Source organism: Coregonus clupeaformis, chromosome 11 (genome assembly GCF_020615455.1).
Source record: "Coregonus clupeaformis isolate EN_2021a chromosome 11, ASM2061545v1, whole genome shotgun sequence".
Lineage (NCBI taxonomy): Eukaryota > Metazoa > Chordata > Actinopteri > Salmoniformes > Salmonidae > Coregonus > Coregonus clupeaformis.
This window is the reverse complement of record NC_059202.1, coordinates 2,288,025-2,304,242: the sequence shown is the minus strand read 5'-3', so window position 1 is coordinate 2,304,242 and position 16,218 is coordinate 2,288,025. Positions and strand designations below refer to the sequence as shown.

The following is a 16,218-nucleotide window of genomic DNA, read 5'->3' as shown; positions in this document are numbered from 1 at the left end:
ACCAAGACGGAGAGTGATGGAGTGCTGCATCAGATGACCTGGCCTCCACAATCCCTCAAACTCAACCCAATTGAGATGGTTTGGAATGACTTGGACTGCAGAGTGAAGGAAAAGCAGCCAACAAGTGCTCAGCATATGTGGGAACTCCTTCAAGACTGTTGGAAAAGCATTCCTCATGAAGCTGGTTGAGCGAATGCCAAGAGTGTGCAACGCTGTCATCAAGGCAAAGTGTGGCTACTTTGAAGAATCTCACATATATTTTGATTTGTTTAACACATTTTTGGTTACTAAATGATTCCATATGTGTTATTTCATAGTTTTGATGTCTTCACTATTATTCTACAATGTAGAAAATAGTAAACATAAAGAAAAACCTTGAATGAGTAGGTGTGTCCAAACTTTTGACTTGTACTGTATATTATTTAGTATATGTAAAGACAAGATTAAATCAAGAATAGTCTGATGGGTGATAATATTGCCTATCACTTGTGAATGATGCCCAGCATAAGGCAAGAAACAATGCCTTTTTCTTTGCGACTTTTTTAATCATAGCCTAGCCCATAGGCTTATATGTTTTGATAAGATTTGTATCACAACTAAAGTGGCCAAATAACTTCTTAAAATTAAGCACATTAATCTGCTTTACAAGGGGTGTAGAGCCTAACTGGCATACATAAGCAGTGTGTGAGTTCCAAGTTTGGGGAAGATAATTTTCACCATAAAAATGCACCTTTATAATAAAAGCATTACATGCATAATTGCATTTGCGGTCACTTTTGATAATGGTGTTTTCCCGCTAATGGAACATTCGCACTTATAGCCTACTGCCATGTGCGTATTGCTGCGCTTATAATGTGAAGAAATAGCCTAATAGTTTATCAACGGTTTTTTGAAAAAAAAAATGGTTTTTTGATGCTAGTGGTTGTATTAATTTGGGATCAATCGCATCCCACAACTGTCCCAGACTATGTTTGGAATATTTATTTCTCGCACAGAATAGGTCAACTTTTGTACTATGGGGGATAGTAGATTAACATAGGCTAGTGTTTTTGCTGTTCGTTAGGCCTACTCATCTTGTTGGCTGACGAAAAGTAAATGTGGACAGTTCTTCCAATATCTTCAATATGCACCTCAGAATTGGATAAGGACACACGCAGTTGTGTCCCTGATGTGTCTGTCGTGAGAGATATTTCAGAGTGCGCAGCACTCAGGGAGAAGGGCACAACGCAGCACTCCGGGCCAAGGGCACAGGCCGCAAAAGGCATGGATTTTTTTAGGGTGCATCACGGCCACACAAAGGGGATGCCGGCGTGAAAATCGAGGCATTATCAAGTGCTTGTCAAATTGTGAATGAGAGACTGATGAAGGGTGTACAGCCTGCGCAAAAAAACTAAACAGAGCTCATGCCTTTCAAGTGACTTTTTTCAAATCATCATTAGAGTCGCATCATGCAGCCTTACAATGTATTAAAAATCTAAACATATAGCCCAACGTTTGTAGAACAACTAAAGTTAGATTAACAACTCTAAATTAAGCATATAGGAGTACCTATTTCTTTGTTAACCTCTACGGGATCGGTGTCCCGTATACGGGACAGTTGAGCTAACGTGCGCTAATGTGATTTGCATTACTGTTGTAAGTAACAGCAAACTTTCCAGGACATAGACATGTCTTATATGGGCTGAAAGCTTAAATTCTTGTTAATCTAACTACACTGTCCAATTTACAGTAGCTATTACAGTGATAAAATACCATGCTATTGTTTGAGGAGAGTGTACAACAACAACAAAAACGTATCACGGCAACTGGTTTGATACATTCACCTCTGAAGGTAAATAATGTACTTACATTCAGTAATCTTGCTCTGATTTGTCATCCTAAGGGTCCCAGAGATCAAATGTAGCATAGGTTTGTGTGATAAAATCAATTTTTATATTCAAATGTAGGAACTGGGTTCTACAGTTTGAACCACTGCTGTCTCTGGCTCCACACCCACCCCGCCTGGCCATCTAGATGTGTGAAAGTTAGTGTATAAGCTAATGATCCATCATGTATGACATTCCTGGGAGTGTGTAAACTTACATTTTGTATTACCATATCATTTTTGAATGTTCTCTATAGTTATGTACTTGAAAATGTATCAATTCACCAAATTTCGGCACATTTGGGCAGACATGATACAAAATAGTCCAGTATTGCAATGCTTCACTGGATCAATCTGAAACTTTCCACACACATTGCTGCTATCTAGTGGCCAAAATGTAAATTGCGCCTAAACTGCAATATTATATTGTGGCCTTTCTCTTGCATTTCAAAGATGATGATAAAAAATAAAATGAAAACGCATGTTTTTCTGTTTGTATTATCTTTTACCAGATCTCATGTGTTATATTCTCCTGAGGTAGAGTATCTCATTATAAGCTGTAAACCACACTATCTACCAAGAGAGTTTTCATCTATATTCTTCATAGCTGTCTATTTACCACCACAAACCGATACTGGCACTAAGACCGCACTCAATGAACTGTATACGGCATAAGCAAACAGGAAAACGCTCATCCAGAGGCGGCGCTCCTAGTGGTCGGGGACTTTAATGCAGGGAAACTTCAATCTGTTTTACCTCTTTTCTACCAGCATGTTAAATGTGCAACCAGAGGGAAAAAAAACTCTTAACCACCTTTACTCCACACACAGAGACGCGTACAAAGCTCTCCCTCGCCCTCCATTTGGCAAATCTGACCATAATTCTATCCTCCTGATTCCTGCTTACGAGCAAAAACTAAAGCAGGAAGCACCAGTGACTCGGTCAATAAAAAAGTGGTCAGATGAAGCAGATGCTAAGCTACAGGACTGTTTTGCTAGCACAGACTGGAATATGTTCCGGGATTCTTCCGATGGCATTGAGGAGTACACCACATCAGTCACTGGCTTCATCAATAAGTGCATCGATGACGTCGTCCCCACAGTGACTGTACGTACATACCCCAACCAGAAGACATGGATTAAAGGCAAAATTCGCACTGAGCTAAAGGGTAGAGCTGCCGCTTTCAAGGAGCGGGACTCTAACCCGGAAGTTTATAAGAGATCCCGCTATGCCCTCCGACGAACCATCAAACAGGCAAAGCGTCAATACAGGACCAATATCGAATCATACTACACCGGCTACGACGCTCGTCGGATGTGGCAGGGCTTGCAAACTATTACAGACTACAAAAGGAAGCACAGCCGCGAACTGCCCAGTGACACGAGCCTACCAGACGAGCTAAATTACTTCCACGCTCGCTTCGAGGCAAGTAACACTGAAACATGAATGAGAGCATCAGCTGTTTCGGACGACTGTGTGATCACGCTCTCCGTAGCCAATGTGAGTAAGATGAAAAAAGTATGAAAATGTATGCACTCTGGATAAGAGCGTCTGCTAAATGACTAAAATGTAAACTGTAAAGATCTTTAAATAGGACAACATTCACAAGGCCGCAGGGCCAGACGGATTACCAGGACGTGTACTCCGAGCATGCGCTGACCAACTGGAAAGTGTCTTCACTGACATTTTCAACCTCTCCCTGTCTGAGTCTGTAATACCAACATGTTTCAAGCAGACCACCATAGTCCCTGTGCCCAAGAACACTAAGGTAACCTTCCTAAATGACTACCGACCTGTAGCACTCACATCTGTAGCCATGAAGTGCTTTGAAAGGCTGGTCAAGGCTCACATCAACACCATTATCCCAGAAACCCTAGACCCACTCCAATTTGCATACCGCCCCAACAGATCCACAGATGATGCAATCTCTACACTGCCCTTTCACACCTGGACAAAAGGAACACCTATGTGAGAATGCTATTCATTGACAACATCTCACCGTTCAACACCATAGTGCCCTCAAAGCTCATCACTAAGCTAAGGACCCTGGGACTAAACACCTCCCTCTGCAACTGGATCCTGGACTTCCTGACGGGCCGCCCCCAGGTGGTAAGGGTAGGTAACAACACATCCGCCATGCTGATCCTCAACACGGGGGCCCCTCAGAGGTGCGTGCTCAGTCCCCTCCTGTACTCCCTGTTCACTCATGACTGCATGGCCAGGCACGACTCCAACATCATCATTAAGTTTGCCGATGACACAACAGCGGTAGGCCTGTTCACCGACAACGACGAGACAGCCTATAGGGAGGAGGTCAGAGACCTGGCCGTGTGGTGCCAGGACAACAACCTCTCCCTTAACGTGATCAAGACAAAGGAGATGATTGTGGACTACAGGAAAAAGAAGAGGACCGAGCACGCCCCATTCTCATCGACGGGGCTGTAGTGGAGCAGGTTGAGAGCTTCAAGTTCCTTGGTGTCCACATCACCAACTAACTAACATGGTCCAAGCACACCAAGACAGTCGTGAAGAGAGAACGACAAAGCCTATTCCCCCTAAGGAGACTGAAAAGATTTGGCATGGGTCCTCAGATCCTCAAAAGCTTCTACAGCTGCACCATCGAGAGCATCCTGACTGGTTGCATCACTGCCTGGTATGGCAACTGCTCGGCCTCCGACCGCAAGGCACTACAGAGGGTGGTGTGTACGGCCCAGTACATCACTGGGGCCAAGCTTCCTGCCATCCAGGACCTCTATACCAGGCGGTGTCAGAGGAAGGCCCTAAAAATTGTCAAAGACCCCAGCCATCCTAGTCATAGACTGTTCTCTCTGCTACCGCATGGCAAGCGGTACCGGAGCGCCAAGTCTAGGTCCAAAAGGCTTCTAAACAGCTTCTACCCCCAAGCCATAAGACTCCTGAACATCTAATCAAATGGCTACCCAGACTATTTGCATTGCCCCCCCACCACACACACTTTTACACTGCTGCTACTCTCTGTTTATTATCTACGCATAATTACTTTAATAACTCTACCTACGTGTACATATTACCTAAATTACCTCGACAAACCGCTGCCGCCGCACAGTGACTCGGTACCGGTACCCCCTGTATATAGCCTCGCTATTGTTATTTTTACTGCTGCTCTTTAATTATTTGTTACTTTTATTTTGTATTATTTTATATTGTATTTTTTGAAGAAGAAAAAAAATGGTATTCTTTCTTAAAACTGCATTGTTGGTTAAGGGCTTGTAAGTAAGCATTTCACTGTAAGGTCTACACATGTTGTATTCGGCGCATGTGACAAATAACATTTGATTTGATAAGGACAACTCAGAGCATGCTATTCTGTTCTTCTGAAATAGACTACATTTTCTTCATATCATGCTTCTTTAGACCTGTCTAAAATAAATAATGGATTTATTGTGAAAGTGTAGGCTATATTACATGGATTTATTAGTGTCACGAACAGAAGAGGACCCAAGAGCGCAAGTTCAAATTCAGAGTTCTTTATTCAAGGTTACAGGCGGGAAGAGGAGTCCCAGGGGTGTCAGGGGTCTTTCCAGGGTCCTCCTGTGGGTACCTGTGCTCCGGGGTCACCAAATGTCCGGGGGTGTCCAGTCCAGAAGTGCTTAGTGTGTGTGTTCCCCAGTGATGGAGCGAGCGTATCGGGCTGAGGGTGGTGAAACGTCTGGGCACGCTCATCTGGTGGTCGGAGACCTGGGGGAACACACACACACAACAGCAATATGAATGGCAGGCAGAAGTACAGATCAGGGCTGGGCAAATATCGTGGTGAGAGACAGAAGGCAGAAACGAGTTACCGGAGGGGCTGAAGATCGGAGAGAGTAGTCGAGGTCCAGAAGGCAGGTTGGGATAGACGGGGCCGTAGAACAAGGAGGCAGTCAAGAAAGGATCGGTATCACAAACAGGAGTCAGAGCGCAGACAGGCAGGTTACTGGTCCGGGTTTGAAGACGATCTGACAGGGCTTGGCTGAAAACCAGGGCTTGATATACTGGGAGAGGTAGTGGGAAATGCAGTTCAGCTGGCAGAGTAATTAGAACAGAGTGAGGCAAGGTGAGGATGGTGAGTGGGAAATGCAGTGCAGCTGGCCAGGTAACAAGAGCAGAGCAGGGCAGGTGGAGCTAGTTAGGGCTGAGTAGAGAGAGGGAGGTGAGCAGAGTGGAAGATAATTGAATGCAATTAATGTTGCTACCAGGGAGAGAGAGTGCTCATGACAGGACCCCCCTCCAAGGGACGGCCCCAGAAGTCCCAAGAACAACATCATGCCGGGAGGGTGGAGGGAGCAGGCGGCGGGTCAGAACTCCTCCGAGCGGTCCGAGTGAATCTCCTCATCCTCAGAAGGAGCTGGAGGGTCACGGTCGGGAGACAGGACAGGCACTGAGACAGGAGCAGGGCGGGCCGGACGACTAGGAACCCCTCTTGGGACGGCCCCCTACGGATTGCAGGCTGATCAGGATGTAGACGGTGGAAGTCAGTGATAAGGGTCCGGTCCACTATCCTCCTGGCCGGGATCCAGGTCCTCTCCTCTGGACCATATCCCCTCCCAATCAACGAGGTACTGGAGACCCCTACCCCTTCGCCTAGAGCGGAGCAGCCGCCGGACGGTGAAGACAGGACCGCCATCTACGAGGCGCGGAGGAGGTGGCGCCGGAGCTGCAGGGACCAGGGGACTTTCATGGACCGGCTTGACCTTGGAGACGTGGAAGGTGGGGTGGACCCGCATGGAAGCGGGCAACTGAAGTCGGACCGCCGTTGGACTGATGACTTTCTGCACAGGAAAAGGACCAATGAAGCGAGGGCCAGCTTTCGTGATACAACCCGCATGCGGCAGATCCGGGCAGACAGCCAGACCTTCTGACCAACCCGGTAAGTAGGTGCTGGGGTCCTCCGTCGGTTGGCACCGACGGCGTAGCTGGTTCCAGACTTCAGGAGCACAGTGCGAGCCTGGGCCCCATAGTGCGGCGGCAGCGGCGGGCATACGCAGAGCAGACGGACAGGTGGCATCCGCCTCCTGGCTGGCAAACAGTGGAGGTTGATACCCGTAGACACACTGAAAGGGGGACCGGTGGAGGAACTGGTGAGTGAATTATGGGCATATTCCACCCAGAGCAGGTGTTGAGCCCAGGCCCGGGGATTTTGGGAAGCCACACACCTCAGTGCCTTCTCCAGCTCCTGGTTCATGCGTTCAGTCTGGCCGTTTGACTGCGGGTGGAATCCAGACGATAGGCTGGCGGTGGCCCCAAGGAGATGACAGAACTCCTTCCAAAAGGTTGCTGAGAATTGCGGACCCCGGTCTGACACTATATCCTGGGGTAGGCCATGGATACGAAACACATGTTCCAGGACCACCTGGGAGGTCTCTTTAGCAGAGGGTAGTTTGGGAAGGGGCACGAAGTGGGTCATCTTACTAAGCGGTCAACAATGGTAAGGATGACTGTGTGTCCGTCAGAGGGCGGAAGGCCCGTGAACAAAGTCAGTGAAACGTGGGACCAGGGCCTCTTGGGTATGAGTAGGGGTTGCAGCAACCCAGCAGGAGGCTGGTTGGGAGTCTTGTTTCGGTTACAAGTGGGACAAGCTCGGATGAATTCTCGGACATCCCGTCTCATCCCCCCGCCACCAGAACCGCTGGCGGACCAGATGAAGGTGCGAGTGATGCCGGGATGACAGGCCAGACGGGATTCGTGCCCCTTACTGAATCACAGGTGACCTGAGATTTGCTGGAACAAACAGACGGTTGGGGGCGCTGGTGCTTGGACCTGGCTGGTCCGAAGAGCCTCCATGACCTGCTTCTCGATCTCCCAGGTGAGGGCCGCTACGACCAAGTGGCTGGGAAGAATGGGAGCTGTCATGGCGGTGGTCTCGTCCTTCTGAAACATCCGGGAAAGAGCATCAGGTTTGATGTTGCGAGATCCCGGGCGGTAGGAGAGCGTGAAATTGAAGCGCGTAAAGAACAGAGACCACCGCTGTTGACGGAGTTCAGCCTCCTGGCTGTTTGGATATACTCCAGGTTCTTGTGGTCTGTCCACACTACGAATGGTTCCTTTGACCCCTCTAACCAGTGCCGCCATTCTTCAAGGGCGAGCTTGACAGCCAACAGCTCGCGGTTCCCAATGTCGTAGTTGCACTCGGCAGGGGGTTAGCTCGACGGGGAGTAGAAGGCACAGGGGTGCATCTTGCCATCCTCAGCTGCTCTTTGAGAAAGCACTGCACCACTCCCACGTCCGAAGCATCTACCTCCACCACAAACTGCCTTGCTGCATCTGGCATCTGGAGGATGGGAGCAGAAGTGAAACATGTCTTGAGGATATTGAAGGCCTTATCAGCAGCTGATGTCCATTGGTACGGTTGTTTAGTGCTGGTTAGCGCCGTGAGGGGTGCAGCCACTGTGCTATAGTTTCTGATGAATCTCCTATAAAAGTTGGCAAAGCCCAGGAACTGTTGCAACTTCTTCCGAGACTCAGGAACTGGCCAGGAAGTGACAGCCGACACCTTCGTGAGATCCATCTGAATGCTGCCCTCGGGTCACCACATACCCCAGGAATGAAACGGTCTTGGCATGGAACTCGCACTTCTCTGCCTTCACGAAAGAGAGTTCTCCAGCAGGCGGCGCAGGACCAACCGGACGTGGTGCGTGTGTTCCGACAGAGTCTTTGAGAATATTAAAATATCGTCAAGGTACACAAATACGAACGTATTTAGCATGTCCCTGAGGATATCATTCACTAGGGCTTGAAAAACTGCTGGGGCATTGGTGAGGCCGAAGGGCATGGCGAGATATTCATAGTGGCCGGTTGGTGTGTTGAACGCTGTCTTCCATTCGTCTCCCTCCCTCATCCGCACCAGATGGTAGGCATTGCGAAGGTCCAGCTTAGTGAATACAGTGGCTCCCTGCAGCAGTTCGAAGGCAGACGAAAGTAAGGGCAGTGGGTAGCGATTCTTAACCGTGATGTCGTTCAGACCCCGATAATCTATGCATGGACGAAGAGAACCGTCCTTCTTGCCGACAAAGAAGAATCCCGCTCCTGCGGGGAAGACGACGGTCTAATTATCCCGGAGGCAAGAGAGTCATTAATGTAGTCCTCCATGGCCTTTCTTTCCGGGGCTGACAGTGAATACAGACGACCCTTGGGAGGTGCTGTGCCGAGGCAGGAGATCAATCGCGCAGTCATAGGGTCTGTGTGGGGGTAGAGATGTCGCCTTGGATTTGTTGAACACCTCTTTCAGGCTGTGGTAACAGGCCGGAACATTGGATATGTCGGAGGTAGCGCTAGATCCTTCCCGGTGAACGGGCAGGGTGGCCCCCGCCTTAAACAGGTCTGGTGACAACTCCTTCCCCACTCACGGACTGTTCCTGTCTCCCAGTCGATGTGGGGGTTGTGCTGACGGAGCCACGGGTATCCAAGAATGAGTGGTTGGCCAGGTGAGTGTAGGAGGTGAAACTGGATGGACTCCTGGTGGTTTCCTGACAGCAGGATTGTCACAGGGTCGGAGATATGAGTGACAGTGCCAAGATGATGCCCATCCAGGGCTCGTGCAGGAATGGGTTGTGTCAGTTGATGATGGTTCACGCCCCAGTTGCTGTGCAAGCTCAGGGTCCATGATGTTTGCTTCGGCTCCCGGAATCCACAAGGCGGCCAATGTATGAGTCTTGTCAGAAAGCTGAAGGCGGAGATGAAGCAGGGTCTTTCGGATGGAGGGAGACTGAAGGCTTGTTGAGCTCACCCGGATCTCCCCTACACCTGGTGAGCTGCGGCTTTTGCCGGACAAGTAGCGACACAGGTGATTCTCGCCACCACAGTAGAGGCAAAGGTTGGAGCTTAGACGGCGCCGACGCTCCTCGGGAGTCAGAGAGGCACGGCCAATCTCTCCGTGGGCTCAGGCTGATTGAGTTGGCTATGGGACTTGACAGGCAGGGGCTGGACAGAAGCGGTCATCGACCCAGCACGGATGGCAGGTTGACTGAGACGGCCCTTCTCCCTCCTCCGGGTCTGTATACGGCGGTCAATGCGAACGGCAAGGTCAATGGCGGCATCAAGCGTTGAGGGCGGGTCATGGGAAACAAGCTCGTCCTTGATATAGTCCGCCAGGCTATGGAGGAAGGCTTGCACCAGTGCCTCTGGGTTAAACGAGCTTTGACTGGCCAGGGTACGAAAGTCAATGGAGAAGTCTGCCACTGTCCGATTGCCCTGACGGATGGTGAGCAGAGCTTGTGACGCTTCGGCTGTTGGCGAGCCTAGGTCAAAGACCTTTAACATCTCCTCCTCAAAGGCACTGAAGGAGGCACAGGCTGGGGTTTGCCGGTCGAATTCCGCCGTTCCCCACAACCGAGCTCGACCGGTGAGATGTGTGATGACATACCCCACCTTGGCTCCCTCTGTTGAGAAAGTCCTGGGCTGTAGTGCAAACTGGATTGGCAGCTGCTCAAGAATGGTCTTACTTGCTTCTGGTTGCCATCAAAACGTTCCGGGTTCCCAATCCTTGGTTCAGGAGCGTGGGGATCTGGTGGCAGCACTGCCGGAGCCTGCAGCATTGGGACCTCCAGCGGAGGGATGAAGAAGTATCGGTGGTACAGGAACAAAAGGACCAGGGGGGTGCAGGTGGAGTAGCCGGGCTTGAGAGTAGTTGCAGGGCTTGGGCTAGCTGTTGTTGCTGCAGTTGGAACTGTTGTTGCTGCTGGTTGAATAGCTGGAGAAGGGAAGCGATGTCGCCAGCCATCCGATTTATGTCTCCCTCAGAGCGTTCCAGTCGCTGTAGGGCAGTCCTCTCTGGCTCTTCCTCCCCATCGTGGTCAGGGGAGTGCGCTGGGTCCATGATGGTCAGATCGTTCTGTCACGAACAGAAGAGGACCCAAGAGCGCAAGTTCAAATTCAGAGTTCTTTATTCAAGGTTACAGGCGGGAAGAGGAGTCCCAGGGGTGTCAGGGGTCTTTCAGGGTCCTCCTGTGGGTACCTGTGCTCCGGGGGTCACCAAATGTCCGGGGGTGTCAGTCCAAGTGCTTAGTGTGTGTGTTCCCAGTGATGGAGCGGCGTATCTCCGGGCTGAGGGTGGTGAAACGTCTGGGCACGCTCATCTGGTGGTCGGAGACCTGGGGGAACACACACACAACAGCAATATGAATGGCAGGCAGAAGTACAGATCAGGGCTGGGCAAATATCGTGGGTGAGAGACAGAAGGCAGAAACGAGTTACCGGAGGGGGCTGAAGATCGGAGAGTAGTCGAGGTCCAGAAGGCAGGTTGGGATAGACGGGGCCGTAGAACAAGGAGGCAGTCAAGAAAGGATCGGTATCACAAACAGGAGTCAGGAGCGCAGACAGGCAGGTTACTGGTCCGGGGTTTGAAGACGATCTGACAGGGCTTGGCTGAAAACCAGGGCTTGATATACTGGGAGAGGTAGTGGGGAAATGCAGTTCAGCTGGCAGAGTAATTAGAACAGAGTGAGGCAAGGTGAGGATGGTGAGTGGGAAATGCAGTGCAGCTGGCCAGGTAACAAGAGCAGAGCAGGGCAGGTGGAGCTAGTTAGGGCTGAGTAGAGAGAGGGAGGAGCAGAGTGGAAGATAATTGAATGCAATTAATGTTGCTACCAGGAGAGAGAGTGCTCATGACAATTAGACTTTTTTAAATGTAGATGTTCCAAAGGTCTGCATCAGTGGCTTGTAGGCTATGTGTGGAAGCCAGGAGATGTTAAATGTGTTTATGTTAATTAACGGTCAATTACCGTGAGACCGACAGTTATTTGCTTGACAATAACCGGCTGACTAAATTTTGTGACCACCACATCCCTAGACCCAAGATGCATTTGTCATTTGTCTCAATGTGGCACGGCTTCAGAGTTCAGGCTGGTGGTCCCTGGGCTGGCTTCCTGTCTGCCCAGTGAGGTGTGTGAGTACGAGGTACTGTGGGCGGTGTGTCCGCTGAGACCCAGGCTGTTGCTATGGCTGTTCCCGCTGTTGCCAGCCCAAAGGTCCGGGGCTACAGGAGCCCAGAGAGTTGGCATGAGGGCCAGGACTTCCACTGACTGATGCTAGTGTAAACAAGCCACAATATGTCCCTCTGGGTCCTCTCACACACAGGGGCACGGGCCAGGCACTGCCATCTCTCTACCAGGCCAGGAACTGGCCCAGGTTCCCAACCCCTACAACAGGTCACTGCCACAGAGATAATATCCGATATAGAGTGATCATGTACAGCTCTGAGCCATGGGAAATATGGCTGTGCTGGGGTGAGGTTTCGTGTGGTGAGGTTTCGTGACCATAGGTAGGAAGGATAAGGACATTGTCTCATAGCGCACTGATTCCGTTTGCACTGATTCCCTGTCAGATTAGGGACAAGAAGCACGTAGGAGTGACGCCACTTGACGTAAGACAATGCCCTTACATGTCACGGATAAGATCATCATATTTATTTCCTGAATTTAGGCATACAACTATGATATATTCCTGCTGAACTGTACTGCAGTGGACTGGTATGAATATCATTAATTTCCATGATGAACAAATGGCAGTTTGAGGAGAAACAAAATGGGTATTCATCATGGGGCTAAAACAAAGAATCAGGCACAACTTCTCTCAGGGAGTTGGGAGAAACCCCTTGGGGAACCACTGAACTGTTTTGAAGACAAAGATCTTCTAGCAGGAAAACAGTCTTATTCCATGTCTGCTTTCTCCATGATTAGACCTTATTAACCCCTGTGTTCCCCTTGTACTTTACATACCATTGTTCACTATGGGGGAAACAATATAATCACTTCTTGGCAAAGGAGAGAGGTTGAAGGCCAATGAAGGTCTGAGAGCAGAGCAGTAACATAACACCAGAGGTAGCGATATATAAAAACAAAAACAAAAGAAAGATTACCTTCAACTCTATCCTGATTATGAAAAGTAAAACAGAGCCCATCCCCCACAATCCATAATAAGTACTTTTTTTTACAGGGTTGTGTGATAGGGGTTCTGGTGCTTACAAACTATTTCCAACATTGAACTTTAATTCAAAATGCACATCCTGTAGCGGGGCTACGTTGTAATTACTCACCATTTATACACTCTATTGTAATTGGTACCAGACTAGGTCTCTTGTGAAATGGATCCCTGTTGCCCAGCCACAGCCAGACACTGTTTTATTGTGGTGGTGGGGACTCTTGTTTGTGTGTGTGTGTCTTGGAGTAGGCTGAGAAATCATGTCTTTAAATCCCCCGAGTTCGCCATCAAGTGCTGACCTGGCCTCACACTCTCATGCCTCACACACGTAACAGAGCTGGGTAGTTGGTCATACTAGGGCCTCAGGCCCTGTTTACCATAATGCAAAACAGCCTTGTATGTAAGACTGGGTTGTGGGACCCCAGTGGTTGAGGAAGTTGTGTGTAGAGGAGCTTTGAGTGGCTATAGGGAGGAGTTCTTGAAAAAGGTATCTGATCAAAAACATCAGCACAATACATTTGCAGAGGTATTAACATGTGTGCAGTTATCTTTTCTATAGGAAGGAATTCCACTAAATCTCCATGTCAGTGCCAGGCATCCCGGAATGCAGAGGTATTCAAGTGTGTGCAGATATATTTTCTATTGGAAGGAATTCCACCACATCTCCACGTAAGTGCCAGGTATCCAGGAAACTAATAACATCGAGAGTGTGGATTCCTGTCCGGTGAGAATGCAATGGGCAGTGACGTGGAGATAAGGAACTCCATGGTTCTGTGCACAGCCCTCTGATCTCAGGGCTGCTTTTAACATGAATACGCCATAGATTATGCTCACAAAGGACTACATCAGTTATACAGTCTATACAGTGGCAGGCTTTTTTGTGGGTGATTTTGTGGGCTGACTATTTTTTATATTGGAAGGAAGGAATTACAAGGAATAAGGACTGTATTACATTCTATGATTAAAAAACGAAGCTAAGTAGGCTAAATCTAAGGGTAAATGTTATTACTGAATGACGTAAAACAAGCATTAGGCTACACCTTTTTTTCCTTCTTTTTTTTTTACAAACAGAAGCCCCACTCCCACTTCCAACTAAATACCAAAACAAGAAAGAGGAAGGAATGTCAGACAGGAGTCTTGTGGTGGTTCTCTGAAATCTAATCACTAAAAGCCTCCTCCCTCCTCCACAGTGCTAGCAGCAGCATCTTCTCAGGTCAGACCAGGTCCTAAATGACATTAGTCTGACTACAATGACAAAACCTATGGCCTTCAATAAAGCTTATTACAAATGAGTGACAGATTAAAGCTGCTATTTTAAACCAAACTGAGTTCTGCTTGTGTGGATGGGGTGTCTGTGTGTGAAACGCTTCACATTGCCTTGTAAGTGGAAAACATTTGTAGACATTGTAAACATGTTTGTAGATGTGCAAGTTGTGCAACTTTGAAATTACCATAAAATAAATATGTCTAGACAGTTAAGAAAATACAAAAAGTTGAGTTAAGGTAACTACAAGGTAATTACATAAATTATTCCACTGGTAAAGTTTGCCAGAAAATATCCTGTATTTATAGTAGGCCACCTGAAAAACATAGGCTCGCCTCGAGCACACCCTTACAGCTGAACACTTGCTCAGAATTTAGGCTAACCCACTCCTCCTGCTCCCTCCACCCCCTCAATCCAAAAATCTCTAGGGAGACGGAGTTTGAGATGTCCGTCCCTCAACAGGGATTAAAACCATCCCCAGTCACGCCACAGCCACGGTTAAAGCCCCAGCTCCTGTAAAGCTTTCCATTAGGAGCTTCTGGAGCCCCACACTCCTCTCCCCTCTCCCTCCCTAACATCAGGCCGGCTGGCTGGATGTTATATTAGACTCCAGAGTGGCCCCCGCCTCCCCTAGTCGGGAGGTCAACACTGGCAGGATCTCGAACATCTGGACGGCACGTTTAGCCAGCAGCAATAATACAGCCTTTGTTCCCCTGCCATGATGGCTCTATAAGCGGGCCAGCTTTGAAGTGCCAGCCTGATGCCAGGAGCAGGGCCATAGGAGCAACACTGATTGGGGCAACAGACCCAGTCTCCTGGCTCCTACTCTGGCCAAGGGTTTGGAGGGTTGGTTTGGACATGATGAGGACATGGGTTTAGTTTAGTCCATGTTCTGGCGGTCCCATCAGTCATTAGGGCAGTAATTGAACACATGTTTACAACAGCTGTGGGATTAAGCTACTACAGCTTTGAAGGAAAATGAAACAGGTTCTAAGGAAAGTTTTACGGAGAAGGCCTATGTTTCTTTAATATTATCAACAAAATGACAGTGCTGTGTAGTAGGCAGCCCAAAACAAACAGGACTCAGATACTGATATAGTACAGTATCTGCTGGCCAACACTGTTTGCTTCAACATGTGTGTAATAGCTGATTGTATGAAAAAAGTGTCAATACAAAGATGCTGAAAGCACAAAAGAAGCCCTTTGTATTCTACTACTGTTCTAATACATCATTATGCCAAAAATATTGTTGTGACCTACTCTACAGGTAGTTTCAGTCGCTAATGGTAGAGTGGGTGACTGGAAATATAAACTGAGTCCGCATAAACATTAGCCCTATAGGTATATTAAATAGTGTTTAGCTTAATTATGAGTGGGAAATAGGCTATACAGAGAGGAAATTAGTATAGGAGGAAAAAGTGGAAAAGGTGTAATGTTTTACAGACATGAGACACAATGTATCCATTATCAACCATTATTCAATGTTTATAAACATGTAATAAAACCATGGGCTATAGGCTATTCTCAGGTAGAGATCCAATGCATGTGTTGATGTAAAATATATGTGCCACATAGTAAACAAGTGTGGCAAATTGCTCTGAAATGTCCCTCTCTTGTTTTAAAAGTGTGATATTATTCACCGCGAGAAACAACCCGCGATATTGTAACGGGCACAACTGTTCCACTATGCAGCCTGATAATAATGTTTCCATTATCCCGGCCGCCTGTTATTACCGATTACTACACCTGGGATACTGTTGTAAATGGTTAGTTAAGATACAGTATAACGTTAACATCTTAACATTAGCGGGGAAACTACAAACGTAATCATACCTTCGTGTTGTAGGCTAGGTGCCGAAAAAACAACAGAAGTCCCCCCACTCTTCTGTAGCCGGACTGAAGTTTAGGAAAAATAGATGCTGTTGAGTAATGGAATCTGCAAATGTGACATTTTCTCGGCGCAAGCCTATAAATCACTTCTATGAACTGCGACAAAGTGATACGGTCCACAGCAAAGAGAACTGCATCGAAAAAAATTTAGGTGCATTGAAATATCCATGGCTGAAAGTTTTTTGATGCGCCGTCTCTGCGCTAGCACTTGGGGTCTGCCCAATACGCTGCGGAAAATCGCCCTATGCCTATTTCATTACTCTTG

The 16,218-nt window shown here is 48.2% G+C and overlaps 1 protein-coding gene across 1 annotated transcript in view; it reads right to left on the bottom strand.

Moving 5' to 3' along the window:
* The window catches only part of LOC121577007 (ras association domain-containing protein 8), a 54,896-nt gene extending 38,678 nt beyond the window's left edge, over positions 1-16,218 (bottom strand). The window contains exon 1 of the mRNA XM_041890682.1: positions 15,897-16,218. The gene's annotated coding sequence lies outside the window, so the exon portion shown is untranslated. The remainder of the gene's footprint in view (positions 1-15,896) is intronic.